This window comes from Talpa occidentalis, unplaced genomic scaffold, assembly GCF_014898055.3.
Source record: "Talpa occidentalis isolate TD23 unplaced genomic scaffold, MPIMG_talOcc4v2.1 talOcc4.5, whole genome shotgun sequence".
In the NCBI taxonomy this organism is placed as follows: domain Eukaryota; kingdom Metazoa; phylum Chordata; class Mammalia; order Eulipotyphla; family Talpidae; genus Talpa; species Talpa occidentalis.
Window position 1 is genome coordinate 62,426,098 of NW_023604861.1, and position 15,046 is coordinate 62,441,143.

Here is a 15,046-nt window from a genome sequence, read left to right on the forward strand (position 1 = left end):
CAAGTTTGCTATTTTAGCCATTTTAAAATGTACAATTTGGTGACACTAAGTACATTTCAATAATATGCAGCTATCACCACTCTGCATCTCCAGAACTTGGCTCTCCTAATCAGAAACTATACCCACGAAACACTGACTCCCCAGTCCCTCTCCCACAGCCCCTAACTGCTATTCTACCTTCTCTCTCTGTGAATTTGTTTATGGTAAGTTCATCACGTATGTAAAATGACACAACTTAGTCATTTTGTGGACAGTGGATGTTTCACAGACAGATAGACAGAAAGACAGACAGAGGAAAAGAAACTAAGACAGACTCAATGCAGACTCCCTGGGTTCCTTCACTTCCTGCCACATGTTGGTTTCGCTCCTTTGCAGGGCGTGCTCCTTCCCAGTGCCCGCATGGTGATGATGCCATGAGGCTCCTCTGGGCTTATTATGCAGTTCATCTCACTTCACTTCCTTCCTGTTTTGTACACAGCCTCATTTCCCCATTGCCGACTCCTTCAACTGAACTCAGAAAGAGGGCTGCATCTCTGTCACGGCACACATTTCGTGTGAAGCCTGGCTGAGTTTGGGTGGGCAGCACCAGGCTTTTAGGCTCCTTCGAAGCTGTCCTGGCCACAGTGCAGCTTTTGTGTCTAACAAAAGGGGTCTGGGTGTAAGCCCAGTAGCTCAGGTGGTGATTTGTTCCTGACACTCTTACTGCCCTTGGGTGGATCTTGGAGGATCTGGAAGATGACCTTCCCCATGAAAAATAAGATAAAACCAGCCTTTACTTCCCTGGTTTGGAGTTTAGTTTGTAATTATCAGTGACTTTCTCAGAGCTGACCAATCCATTAGGCAGTCTTGGAAAGCCAGTCCCTCACATTTAACACTTGGGAAATTATACTGCTAGGTGACAGGGAGAACAGAGCAGGTTTCCAATGGTTTTTCCTAATCTGAAAAAGCTGTCTTTGACTTTTCTTAGTTGTACAGATACTTTTCCAGAATGTGAGCCTCCTTTATCTGTGACTAGATGTTGACCATGCATGTGGAAATATGTAGAACGCCCCCCTCCCCCTCCACACACATAAAAATGATTTCAGAGTGGCACCAGAGGGGACTAATCAAATTCTACAGTCTTGGTACAAAATCTCTGATTCTTTCTACAAGACTGTATATATAAGTATGCATATATGTGTGTGTGTGTGTATACACACACACACACACACACACACATAAACTCTGACCACGTCCCATCTGCCACTTAGTAGTGCTTTATTTTTCACAAGTAGGCTGCTGATTTACTTTGCATGGATATTTGCGCTTATTTTAAAACACTTTTAGCTTCTTTCTGATTCCTCTTCTCTTTTAAATATTTCAGAAACAGACTTGGTTTCTTAATTTCAGGAGCATGGTAGAAACTAGACATATTTTGGTATCAGCCATGTCTGCTTTCAAAGCCTGACTGTGCTACTGAGTAGCTTTGTGACCCTGGGCAAATAATTTAAACTCTCTATGCCACAGATTCCTCCTCTGTAAAATGGCAACAGATGATTTGCTATTAACATAATGTTGATAGGAATGCTTAAGATAAGTCAGAAAAGTACCAGGCATAACCCAGTGTATAATAGAGCTACAACAAAACACACCCCACACCCTTTTCTTCCTGACGTAGCTTGATGTAGGCCTTTCTCAGTCTCCCCTCAGGAATTCTCCCCTCTGAATTCCAGCGACAGAATTCAAACATTCAGAATTCTTCAGATCTAAACCAGTCTAGACTCCAAGCAGGCAGCCCTAAATGGAAGAGGGTTGACTTTCAGTTAGAATTTACTTGACTTTGTGATATCAATTCCAACTGTCTTCATCTGAAGACTACGCTCGCTGTGCCTCTCCTTAACCACTCACTTCAGGCCAGGCTGTGGGAGAGGGGGCTATTCCAGAGAGACACCTGGCAAGTAAATCCCCAAATACCTGGGATGGGGTTCCACAACCTGGAAGTGACAAAAGGCAAAAGAACTAAGGGGAGAGTGGTGGAGTTTGGTTTTACTGAGCAGAACGATTTACCAAGCAAGGAGGACTCCACCCTAAGGACATCGGTCAGATAATGATATCAGGCCTTTGAGAAATCAACTTCATCTTGAATTGATTGGCAAGGATTTAGGAGAAAAACTAAAATCTACCTTTAAGAAAGAAAATGAATTTTTGTAGGTTTTTGGGACCAGGGTTGAGAACAAACGAGTTGAAATTTATTGGCTGAAAACTGGTTTGGGGCAAAGACATATGGACTAGGCTAGTCACAGGGCAGTCATATATGAGAAAGCCCAAAGAGACTTTTCCTCAGACTGGAGTTTGGAATTTCTATTGGTGAGCCCCCACCCCTGGGTACTCCTCCTACCCCTGCTTTCTCAGTCTCCAGCTGACCTAGGAGCTTAGCTCAAGCTTGTTGGCTTCTGCTTGCTCAGATTGTGTCTGCTAAGCTGTGTCTGTGAATAGAAGCCTCAAAGAGAAAGTTAGGCCCGGTTTTTGCTCTCCCTTATGCTATTAGGGCCTGAGACCAACTTAACTACTTAGCCTCAGTTACTAAGGGACGCTTCCAAAAAGAACAGAACTGGCTCATCTGGGGAATGTTAACTGCTGCAGATAAAGGCTCAAGAATCCTTTCCAGGGACAAGGGCTTTGCCAGAGAGCGCTGAGGCCCCCCAGCGGTGGAGGGACTTCCCGTGCTCGGCCTCCAGAACAGGCTTAGCTTTCTATTTGTGAACTTTCCGCATTGGTTGGCGGCTTCACCCACCGTGATCTGGCTGCTGTCAGCAGCACTGCTCTGGTGGGATTCTAAACCCGGGCGGCCAGAAGACTAGGGGCCGGTTAGGCTGGAGGAACGCGGACAGGGTCCTGCGCGGGACATCCCGCCGGGCAGCAGCTGAGGTCCGCGCGCGGCTGCTCTCGCCGGGGGTGAGTTGCTGGTGCCCAAGAGGCCATTGATTTCAGTGCAGACTTCAACCCAAAACACTCACCAGCATCTTCTTCATTTCGAGCAATGGCACTGAATGTTGAATACCGATGCGTGCGGCGTTTGGGGTTAGGCGTTCACATCCGCCAATTCTGTGTTTATTTCTTTGCTTGGACGCCTGCAAGCGCGGCTCTGTCTGTCCCCAGGGAGCGCCGCCGAGCGGGCGCGGGGCTGTCCGGAGCCCACCGCGCCGGGGTCCCGGGGTGGGCAGAGCGGTGGGTACGGCGGCGGCGGGTGCCCACATTCCTTCCAGTTAGAGTTTTTGGCAAGTCCCTGCCAGCAGCAGGCCCTGGAGCGGCGCTTCGCTTTCCTGGGGGAGCTTCTGGGGCTGCTACGGTAGCGGGTGGTTGGGGGGACGCGTGGCGGCGTCACGGCGTCGCTTCCCTCATCCCCGCTCGCCCCCCCCCCCCCGCAGCTGGGGAGCTCGGAGTCCAACCAGTCGCGCTCCCGGGGAGCAGTTCTCTACCGCCAGGTTGAGCCGACAAAGGCTGGGCTGAGGGCTCCGGGAGAGGAGCAGGAGGTAAGGGGCTGCGTGGGAGGTGGGTGGGGTGGAGAGGAGGCTGCCCGAGACGTGGGGTGGTGGAAGGGACACCAGAGTCACTTGCCAAAAATTGGGGGCCGCCCAGGTTAGGTGCGGGGCAGTTCCCAGGGCACCTTGGAGAAGGGGAAGGGGCTCCTCAGAAGAGGCCGGCGGACTTGTAAGTAAGGAGTTGACTTACGGCGGGAGTGTGCAGGGGGGTAGGGGGCGGGGGCAGCTGGCGGGGAGTGATCCCGTGAGTACAAAGCCTGAACCATCTGTGACCCCAGGCGCTGTGTTTCGTTTTTGGTAGCTTTTCTTGGGCCTCCCCCAAAGCGCACACAGAGAGTGCTAGGGACCTCGGAAGATTCCCTCAACATGCCCAAGCCTGTGGGTATCCGGCAGCAAAGCAACGTTTTCCTATGTCACCAAGCTCTGTTGGAGCGTGAAAGCCTGAGGATATTGTTAGATCGGAGCGCCCCAGGTGAAGTTCACCTGCTGAGGTTTCCAGGAAGAAAGCAGAATAGCTGCATTTCACCTCCACCCCCACCAGCCTGACCTGGACTGTGAGGTGGGTTTTGCTACCCATCTCCTGCAAAATAGGTGCTGTCAGCTTGGAGAATGTGGAGCGACTTCAAAAGAGGGGTTATTTACCCCTAACTGGAAATTAAGTCTCAAAAGAAAGAATATATTCAATGGGTGCCCTTACTATGTTATTACAACGGACTTTGGAAGGGTCTTTGCATGGAAGCTGTGGTTGGAAGCACCTGGGATCTAGGGACCGCAATGGGTTGCCTAGAACTCCTTAAGCCCACTAGCAGGGAGATCTTGGCTATTCGAGAAACCTCTTTGAATCTTAGTTTGTTGGCTTGAGAAGTGGGAGGATAATTCCTGCCCTACCTCACTGGGTGGTTTGGAAGATAACTGGAGGAAGGGAGGTGTTTTGAAAAGTATCCTTTAAAATAAAAATTCAACTGAGTAAATTTTTTAAAATATTTTATTTTATATAATTCTTACATCATTTTTCATTTTTGCACAATGTATGCATTTTCATTTTGGTTATATTCCCCCATACAATTGCACCCCTCTTATTTTGACCATAGTCCTTCCTCTCCCCACACATCCCCCTCCCTTCCCCGTAGTGTGTCTCTGGTTTATAGTTGCTTGTTGATTTTGATTTTTACTTTGTATTAGTCTTTTTCCTGGTCCCTTATTTAGGTTTTCTAAATTCCTGCTGTGAATGAGATCATCCGGTATTTTCTTTTTCTTTCTGACTTATTTCGCTGAGCATGATCCCTTCTAGCTCCATCCATGTTGCTGCAAACTGCATGTGTTTATCTTTTTGATTGCTGAGTAATATTCCATGGTGTATATGTACCACATCTTCTTGATCCAGTCATCTATTATTGGGCATTTGGGTTGTTTCCAAAGCTTAGCTATTGTAAATAGTGCTGCTATAAAAATAGGGATGCAGGTGCCCTTTGGAATTAATGTTTCTGTGTCATTTGGGTAAATACTTAGGAGTGGAATTGCTGGATCATATGGAAGCTCTATGTTTAGTAGGTCCAGAAATCTCCAACAGCTCTCCATAGTGGTTGGACCAGTTTGCACTCCCACCAGCAGTGCAGGAAAGTTAATTTTTCTCCACAACCTCGCCAACATTTGTTGTTGCTCATTTTTTTAATATGTGCCATTCTCACTGGTGTAAGATGGTATCTCATGGTAGTTTTGATTTGCACTTCCCTGATTACAAGTGATGTTGAACATTTTTTCATATGCCTGTTGGCCATTTGCATTTCCTCTTTGGAGAAGTTTCTTTTTAGCTCTTCTGCCCATTTTTTGACTGGATTATTTTCTTTGTTTTTGTTGAGTCTCATCAGCTCTTTGTAGATTTTTGTGATCAGTCCTTTACCATTAGTGTTGTGTGTAAAAATGTTCTCCTAGTCAGTGGGGTTTCTGTTTGTTTTGGTAATGGTCTCCTTTGCTGTGCAGAAGCTCTTTAATTTGATGTAGTCCCAGCTGTTTATCTTTGGGTGATGTGTCTGTAAAGATGTCTTTGAGGTGCATGTCATGTAGTGTTTCACCTATATTTCCTTCTGTGTATTTTATGGTTTCAGGTCTTATGTCTAGTTCTTTAATCCATTTTGAGTTGGTTTTGTGCATGGTGTGAAGTAGTAGTCAAGCTTCATTCTTTTGCATGTAGCAACCCAGTTTTTCCAGCACCATTTATTGAACAAACTTTCTTTGCTCCAGTGCATATTCTTTGCTCCTTTGTCAAAGATTAGTTGACCATAAATCTGTGGGTTTATTTCTGGATTTTCTATTTGGTTCCATTGGTCCATGTGTCTGTTCTTATTCTAGTACCATGAAGTTTTGATGATTATGGCTTTGTAGTACAGCAACTGAGTAAATTTTAAAGATCATTTTGACTTTACCCAAACGATTCACAAATAGGGCAGCATCCAATCCAGCAGACAAATAGGAGCTTGGAGAAACTGCAAAATGCAAGATTTTTGTAGGCAGAAGACAGTGGAAGCATGAAGTTAAAGTAACAAAACATAATTGGTTGTGGCAAGTCACTTTCCTTTGGTGAATGTAGAGATCTGTCATTCAGATTGCCTCACTCACTAGCACTCACTAGATGATTCTTGATCAATAAGTTTAAGATTCTGTTTCTGGGAGAGGCAGGCACTATGACCAAGTTAAACTTTTCTTTTCTTTTTTTTTTTTTTGGTGAGGTGGAGCTTAACAAAAATGATGCCATTTTGGGCTTGTTGTCTTGTGTTTAATCGTTTAAGGTACTGTCTCCACAAATTAAGGTTTTACCATATTGCTGCCCAAAACTCCTTCCTGGCCACCAACAAAACCTCGTGTGGAGCTTAGAGTTAGGCTGTAAAATTCACGAGAATACTGACTCCTGGCTGTGTCTGTCACAGTGGCAAGATGTGTCTGTTTCTCAATCTCTTGTTGCAACGCCCTTTTACCGCACTCCCATGAGAAATTGCCTGTCACAGTGTGTTATCAGGGGACAGGAACTTGTCTTTTCTATGAACTTCTTTAGCATCTGTACATTGACAGGTGGCCTTTGGGGGCATAAATTTGACTAGACATGTTCTTCATGAGACCATTTAACTCCAAAAACATTTTTGGTGTCTGAACCTGGAGTTTTTCTTTTCAAACAAAGGAAAACTTCTGTCAGAGTCAAGGATAAACATCCAAGGTTAAGCATTTCCTTTGATTGGTTTTAGAGGAAGCTAAGAGCTAAAGAAAGCACCATGCTTGGAAACACATTTCCCCTACACATCAGAAGGCACACAAATTTGCGTGGGCAAATTTGAATATTTTCCCTTGTAGTTAAATTTAGAATAATACTCTTTTATTTAGAAAGGAGAGAGTCACATGGTAGGTTGTGTCACTATTAAAATGGAGGCAGCTCTTTCTAGATAAACATGCTGAATCCTCTAGAGATTATAAATGTGAGCACTGCTAATGCCGGCTCATCACATTTTGTCTCTGCATCCTACCAAATAGGACCTCTGATGGTTGTTACATTTTAATTAAAAAGAGTTGAAGGATGACTCAGTTAAGAAGTTGAGAAATAAAATCAGGATTCCTTAAAGTGCTGTTTTTATATTGAACAATAAGTCTTTGTAAAATAGTAATGAAGGTGATAATAAAACTAACTTTTATAGGATATTGTTGCTGGACCAAGACATGCATGTTACTGTTCATTTAGCGCTCAGGACAATCCTGAATGAAACTCAAGCACAGAGAGATTAAGTGTCTTGTCTAAAGTAAAACAGTAAGTAAATAATTTCTCTCAAATTGGGACTGTATTTGAATTAGGACCCTTATGTATGTGTTTCTTAACATCTGCACAGTTTCTTAACATCCCACACATAGGGCCTCCCCGGTGGCGCAGCGGTTGAGCGCTGGGTTGCGAAGCTGCCCGCAGCCTCTGCAGCGCCGGTTCGATTCCCGGCTGCTCCCCGGCCACCAGAGGAGGGTCCCACATGGTGCGCAGACCTCTCCTGCCGCCCGCTGCTCCCCTCAGCCGTGTACTTCAGTCCTTCTGCCTGCTCTGCTCCCTGCTCTGGCTCTGGTGAATTCTCTCACCCTCCCGCGCTTCTGACTGTACCCAGTGCATATATAAACGAAACAAACGAACAAATAAATAAATAAATAAATAAAACATGCCTCTATAAAAAAAAAAAAAAGTTTTGTTAAAAAAAAAAAAAAATCCCACACATAGCGGTGACAAGAGGAGAACACGGTGGGTTGTGGAACAAGGTCCCAGGGTTTGAAGCAGACCTTGAGCTGTCCTGGGTTGCTATGTGGTTTTCACCTTACTTCCTTTTTCTCAGCCCAATTTTCTCATCTATATAATGATGATAGTAACCCCACATTATGAAGGATTTATTTCTCAATGAAACATGATGTGTGAACTATGCAAGTGAGATCTTCAGCAAGTAAAAGAAAATTTCAGGCAAATGTTTTTGTCATCTGTAACATTATGCTGGAAAATGACAAATGAATAAGCCACTCATTTCCTGTGATATTATGTTTTAAAATTGACTTTTAAAGAAATATTTTAGTTCTGTCTTGGATCCTTAGGTTTACATTTATTAAAAGAGAGAAATGCAAACTAGACTGGAAAAGTATTTTGGCCTGCAACTATTGGAAAGCACTCTGGGCCAGGAAGTGCTTTACTCTAGTTGATTTCAGGTGATAAAATTGGAGGGTGGAATTTTGTTTGTTCTGTATTTTAATCCTTATACTTCTACTGTTATTTATCCAAACAAACTCAAGTCAAAAATAAATGAATGGTACTATGTCAAACTAAAAAGCTTCTGGATAGCCAAAGAAACTATCATTAAAACAAAAATTTGCTCCACTGAAAGGGAGAAAATATTTGCATATCATACTTCCAACAAGGAGCTAACACCCAAGATCTATAAAGAACTCATACAAATGAACAAAAAGAAAACAACCCAATCAAAAAATGAGCAGAAGAGCTAAATAGGCGCTTCCCCAAAGCAGACATCCAGATGGCCAACTGGTACATAAAAAAGTGCTTATCATCACTTATCATCCGGGAAATGTCAATCAAAACCACACCGACATACCACCTCACACTTGTGAGAATGACCCATATCAAAAAACCAGAAACAACAAGTGTTGTCACAGGATGTGGAGAAAAATGAATCCCATGTACTGTTGATGGGAATGTGAGCTGGTCCTCCAGCTCCTATGGGAAACAGTATAGAGGTTTCTCAAAATATTAAAAATTGATTTGCCATATGATCCAGCAATTCCACTTCTAGATATCTACCCAAGAGAGTGCAAAATTCAAAGAATATATATATACTCTGCTATGTTCATTGCATCACTATTTACAATAGCCAAGTTATGGAAACAAACTAAGTGCCCAACAAAAGATGACTGAATTAAGAAGATGGGATATTATTCAGCTATAAAAATAGATGAAATCTTGCCATTTGTGACAACATGGATGGAACTGCTAAGAGCAACAAAACAGAAGAAGAAAGAAATATATTGAGTGATTCATTTATTTGTGGAATATAGAGACACAGGAACAGACAAAATGAAATCAAACGAACCCTAGAAATATGACTATAGAATTGGAGCTACCAGAGAAGAAGGTGTGGGAGGGAACAAGAAGGTGGGGGGTCGAGGCCTGATAGACTACCCTGGGAAAGTATGAGTATGTTGGTAGTAGGTACAATGTGGTATGGTAGCGTACATCTGAAGGGGTGAACTTATACCTGTAAATAACTTTCAGTGTTGTGAACCAATATTGCCTCAGTAAAAAAAAAAAGGTGATACAATGTATAAAAAAGAATAGAAATAGATAATGGAATAAATTGAGAATTCAGAAATAATATTCAGACCTTATATTTGTAGTCATTTGTCTTTTTTAAAAAGGAATGTGATTTAGATTTGCAAAAAACATTTTCTTATTAGAGCTAGTTGGGATTATTAATTTTGAAGAAAAAAGTTAAAAATTAATAAGATAGCATATATATATTCGTATTGGTTGCCAAACTAAAACTAAAACATCTTATTGCTTCTTCTTAAAAAAGTAAGTGTACAATTTCATTCCTTTTCCTTGGAATTATATACTTGTATTTGTTCATTTTCACCTAGAAATTTCATCATAATACACAAAACTCATCCAGAGATTTCATTTAATACCTTTCAACTCCATCTTGACAATGTAAGGACATTACATGTTAATCTACTCATACTACTCCACCTTCTTTTATTGGTGATACATATTTAAAAAAATTAAAACTACACACAGAAATAATGAATGCACAGATTTTTAAAAACTGAATTCTGGAAACATATATAGGGTGCTTTCCTATTTCTTTATTTGGAAATTATTCTTAAAAGACAATTTTGGGAATGGCCACTTTCAATGTGGTGGTGAGGGAGGTAAGTATGTCAGTGCCACTGATATTGCCAGTTCACAGCAGCTGCTCCATGCTGGGTAAATTTTGTCATTTTAGAGAAATGTCTGGATTTAAGAAATTTAAAGGTCTTTCCTGCATCACTGTGCTATTGTGGGTAAGAATGTGAATTTGGGAGCAAGGTTGCCTGGCTGTAAAATTTACCAGCTGTAAATAGTTTTTCTTCTTTTTTAAAATGAAGATAGTGCTGTTACATCAACCAATAAATTATTAGGATAGAGTGTGTGTGTGAAAAATTTAGAACTGTACCAGGTACATGTAAGTAAATGCCATATAAGTATTAGTTGTGAACTGATGCGATGAGTAAAATATCAGAACATGAGTATTACGGAAAAATCCAGCAATAAATGGAGAGAGTGTGGGGATAGTGTATACCCATATGGATCTGTTTTTAAAAGGGCGATGGGGACATGTCAATGAAAAGTAGTATTTTTTTTTTTTAAGATTTATTTATTTATACAAGCACTGGGTACAGTTAGAGGCACGGGAGGGTGAGAGAATTCTCCAGAGCCAGAGCGGAGAGTAGAACAGGCGGAGTGACGAGTACGCTGCTGAGGGGAGCAGCGGGCATGGCAGGAGAGGTCTGCGCGCCATGTGGGCCCCTCACCCAGCAGCCGGGGATTGAACTGGCGCTGCAGAGACTGCGGGCAGCCTTGCAACCCAGCGCTCAACCGCTGCGCCATCAGGGAAGCCCAGGAAAGTAGTATTTGAATAAAGAAGGGGAAGGTAGGGTAGAGAGAGTTTAGAGGGGTGTAGAAGTAGTAAATAAGGCCAGAGAGATAACTTAGGGATACAGGGATAGATGTAGCAAACACTGATTTTTTTTTTTTTAACTTGGGAATTTTCTTTCTTTCTTTCTTTTTTTTTTTTTGTAGAAGAACTGGGGTACAGACTAGAGGTGTGGGGGATGAGAGGATTCACCAGAGACAGAGTGGGGAGCAGAACAGGCAGATCTACTGACATACACTGCTGAGGGGAGCAGTGGGCGAGGTAGAAGAGGTCTGCTGTGCAGTGTGTAGGTTAGTTCCCTGGCAGGGGATAGAACTTAGGCTCAGGTCATAGTGGTGAGAGCACTGACACTTAACCCCTAGGCCACCAGGGAGGCCCTTAATTTTTTTATCTTTGTAGTTACTTTTTTTATTCAACCTTTTGTTTTCTTACATTGTTGTTCACTTTTGTACATTATTTGATATCTCCCCTCATGTGTACTCCCCATAAATCTCCTAACACCACTTCACCTGTCGACTGTCATGATGGTCCCTTGTGCTCTGGAAAATTTCAAACTTAATAACTCACAACATGGCCAATTTTGTTTCACCCATATCACCCACTGGTACTTCCATTATACCATCTTACAACTCAATTATTGATATTTCTAGATACTTCTGTATATAGTTCTAAAAGATAGACACTTAAAAAACATAACCACAAATACATAACCTCTTTGACTTTGTTTGCCATCTATAAATTGGGCCAGCAGGACTTCCTTTGCAGTGCTGGTTTAAAGATAAGCAGTGATGCCTGAAGGCCTCGGGTAGCCTCTGGCTATAGATGACCAAGCCTTGGCAGCCATTTGTGCTGGTGATATTGTCTTTACTAGTCCTTGATTTTTCTTGTTTCTTGACAGCTCTTTTGTGCAATTTCATTTATGCTGCTTCCCTCCACACTTATTTTAGGCACATTTATTCAGCATTCCCTTTATGTGTTATTTCCCTTTTTCACTTTCAGTGCCTTGCTCACAGCCTGTGCACAGCCTGCATGTGTTCCCTTGACTCCATGTAGCCCATAAAATGCTAGCTCTCTCTAGTCCTCCTAGATCTTTTTGAAGGGAGATAGATATATTTCCCCACCCTTTTTTTTGACAACAATAATGAGATTAGGTAGAATTCACAAATTGAACAATTCACCTGTTAGAGTGTACAATTAATAGCTTTAGTATATTCACAGGTATGTGCTGTCATCACCACAGTTGATTTCAGAATACTCACATCACCTCGGCTAGGTATCCTCCTGAACCCTTTTGTTAGCCGCCCCCGTTTTCCCACCCACTAAGCAATCACTAGCTTACCCTCTGTCTCTGAAATTGCTTATTCTGGACGTTTCATAAAAATATGTATATAAATAGGAAATAACTTTCGTGACTGGCTTCTCTCACATAGCGTGTACCAGGGCCCTCTGTGCAGCTTCATGTGTTAGCGCTTCACCTGTTTCTGGCCGAACAGTTCTACACTGCATGCTTGTCGGGCTCTCTGTTTATCCATTCATCAGGTGTTGGCCATTGGGATGGTTCTGCCTTTTTTTTTTTTTTAAAGATTTATTTATTTATACATACAAGAACTGGGGCACAGGCCAGAGGTGTGGGGGGTGAGAGGATTCACCACAGACAGAGTGGGGAACAGAACAGGCAGACTGACAGAAATATACTGCTGAGGGGAGCAGGAGGTGAGTCAGGAGAGGTCTGCTGGGCCATGTGGGTAGCTCCCTGGCTGGGGCTCAAACTCATGTTGCAGTGGCTGCAGACAGCTTAGTAGGTTGCTTCTTAACCCCTTGCGCCACCAGGGAGGCCCTGTTTCTGCTTTTGAGATAATATGATTAATGCTGCCGTTAGCATTCTTTTTTTTTTTTAAAGACTATTTATTTATACAAGAATTGGGGTACAGGCCAGATGCACAGGAGGGTGAGAGGATTCACCAGAGACAGCGGGGAACAGAACAGGCAGACTGACGAAATACACTACTGAGGGGAGCAGCGGGCGAGACAGGAGAGATCTGCCGTGCCATGTGGGACCCTCGCCTGCTGGCTGGCTGGCCAGGATCAAACTGGCGCCACTGAGGCTGCGGACAGCTTCACAGCGCAGTGCTCAACTGCCTGCACCACCAGGGGATGCCCTCCGTTAGTATTCTTGTACAAGTTTTTGTGTGAACGTTTCTCTTGGGTGTGTTGCTGAATATGTCTTTAACCACTGGAGAACCTGCCAGGATATTTTTTAATATGACTCCTCATTTTATTTTGCCCAAACATGGGAATCTAGCCATCTTTCAAGTGCAGGTAATGCCCTTGCATTAGATAAATTTTATATCAATATTTTCTGTAAGTCTTATTTAGTTATATAATTATATTTGTGCATGTATTTTTTGTTTGTCATTGTTTTTCATGTATAAGGTTTTAAATAGATCATTATTTGAGCAGTTGTCCCCAAAGTGGAGGGTATGTATCTTTAGCTTCACAGGATTCACTGAAAGGCAAGAACAAACTCGTATTTTTATGTGTGCCTTGTAGTTATTTAATGTGTTACAGTAGTTGTGCATACATAAAGTTTATAGTTTTTTATTAGCAATGTGTATTCAAAGATTTTTTTTTACAATTGGAAAAGCATAAGATTTGGGGACAACTGTTCTAAAGACATGGAATCAAATATAGCTATATTTTGTGACAAATCTGAAGGGAAATAGATACAGTGACTTTGTGACTTTGTGAAATAGAAAATATCTTGCTAATTTCAGCCCACGTGGAACATGTGAATGCCTGTGAGAAGAACTCTGGGTCAGGTGGCAGACTTTTGTTCTTGTTCTACTTCTGCTAGTTACTAATTGTGAGATTCTGGGGTAAGTTCCCTTAACAGCTTCCATTTCAGTCCTCAAATCTGTATAACAACTGGAATATTTCAAATTATTGTTGTGCAAAGCAAGAGTGGTGAGTATGACATATGCAGTGACTGTGGGAAGTCAGTCATTTGTATGTCTTGAGCAACCCTGAAGTTTTCTTAAGTGAAGGATCTGCCATTGCTTGATCTTTGTTTTCTTTGGGTTTCCATCTTCTCACTCCACTCACCCTGTTTCTCTCAAATGAAAGGTCATTGCCAGAGGTTAAGTTGGTTACAGAGGAGTTGGAGTGACATCACCAACCACCATTGCAACCAGACATTGACTGGTGCTTCTAGTGTGAAAATGTAGTGTTCGGCATATGCTACAGGAAGGTGCAGCTGCACGCAAATTGCAATTTCCTCTGACTCTTGGCCACTGTTGTAGAAGCCGTGGAGTGATAGTTCTTGGGCAACTAAATGGTTTCTGTTTGATAAGTGATAGTGGTATACTCTGCTACATGCTTGGGGATGTGAATCTTTGTTTAAAGTCAAAGCAAAAAGGGAAGTAGGTATCAAAAGATGGGAAGATGTTCAAAGGAACGGTGTTAACCAAACAGCTCACATGCTCTGGTTAAAGACTGGTTCACGCTCTACTTGCTTGGATTTATTCACTGATAGAAATTGATTTTACCTTTCGTCCTCAGCTTTTATTTGTGATTTGTATTCTCCAAAACCCTTTATTCTAAAGAAATGGCAAGCATTTTAGGTCCCGATCTCCAATTTCTCCTAAAGGGTGACATATATTCTTGACTTCCTTTCTTGGGCAACAGAAATAACCAATAATGTTATAACCATAATCTTCCTTCCTTCCCTCAAATATATTTAATGAGAACCTATTATGTTCCCCTGTTCTATGTTCTGGGGACAGAGCACTGTCCAAAATAACTTTTTGAAAATACTGCTTTCATAGATTTACATTCTAGTGGGTGTTAGTCATTGCTGTTAAAGTAAGGATTGGTATTAAGGAATATGGAGAAAAATAGAGTTGGGGAGGGGCAGTTGCCATATTTTTAGGGGTGATGAGGTAGGCCTCACCAAGGTGGTGACATTTAAGATTAATCTTTACTCTGAGGTCCCCAGTTATATAATCAGTTAGTAGTTATTGCTGGGAAGAGAAAATCCTAAATCTGATATGCTTGTGGCTATTCCTGAAGTACTTTAAAGATTGTTAGGGGTATTAGAGATCAAACTGATCATCTGCCACCAAGGTTCTAGCTGCTTATTGTCTGAAAGACTTTTGTGAGGTTACTCTAGAGGCCATGGTGCCTCATTCTAAACCAAGTCATCCCCCTTTCCAAGGTAATATCTTTGCAGTGGCCATAGTGATGCAGCTGTTCTCCAGGAGATCTGCTGAATTTGAGGGGCAAGGATCCAACAGAACAATTTAGCAGTAGGCTCTT

General features: G+C 42.3%; 1 protein-coding gene across 6 annotated transcripts in view; it reads left to right on the forward strand.

The window, feature by feature from the left end:
- The first annotated feature begins 2,710 nt into the window (after positions 1-2,710).
- Positions 2,711-15,046, forward strand: part of RUBCNL (rubicon like autophagy enhancer) — a 40,792-nt gene continuing 28,456 nt past the window's right edge. Inside the window, exons 1-2 of one of the 6 annotated variants that reach the window (XM_037527335.1) lie at positions 7,294-7,311; positions 13,507-13,608. The gene's annotated coding sequence lies outside the window, so the exon portion shown is untranslated. Of the gene's footprint in view, positions 2,935-3,421; positions 3,513-3,778; positions 4,081-7,293; positions 7,312-13,383; positions 13,609-15,046 lie in introns of those variants that run through there. The other 5 variants (XM_037527334.1, XM_037527339.1, XM_037527336.2 and 2 more) reach the window with 5 other exon arrangements.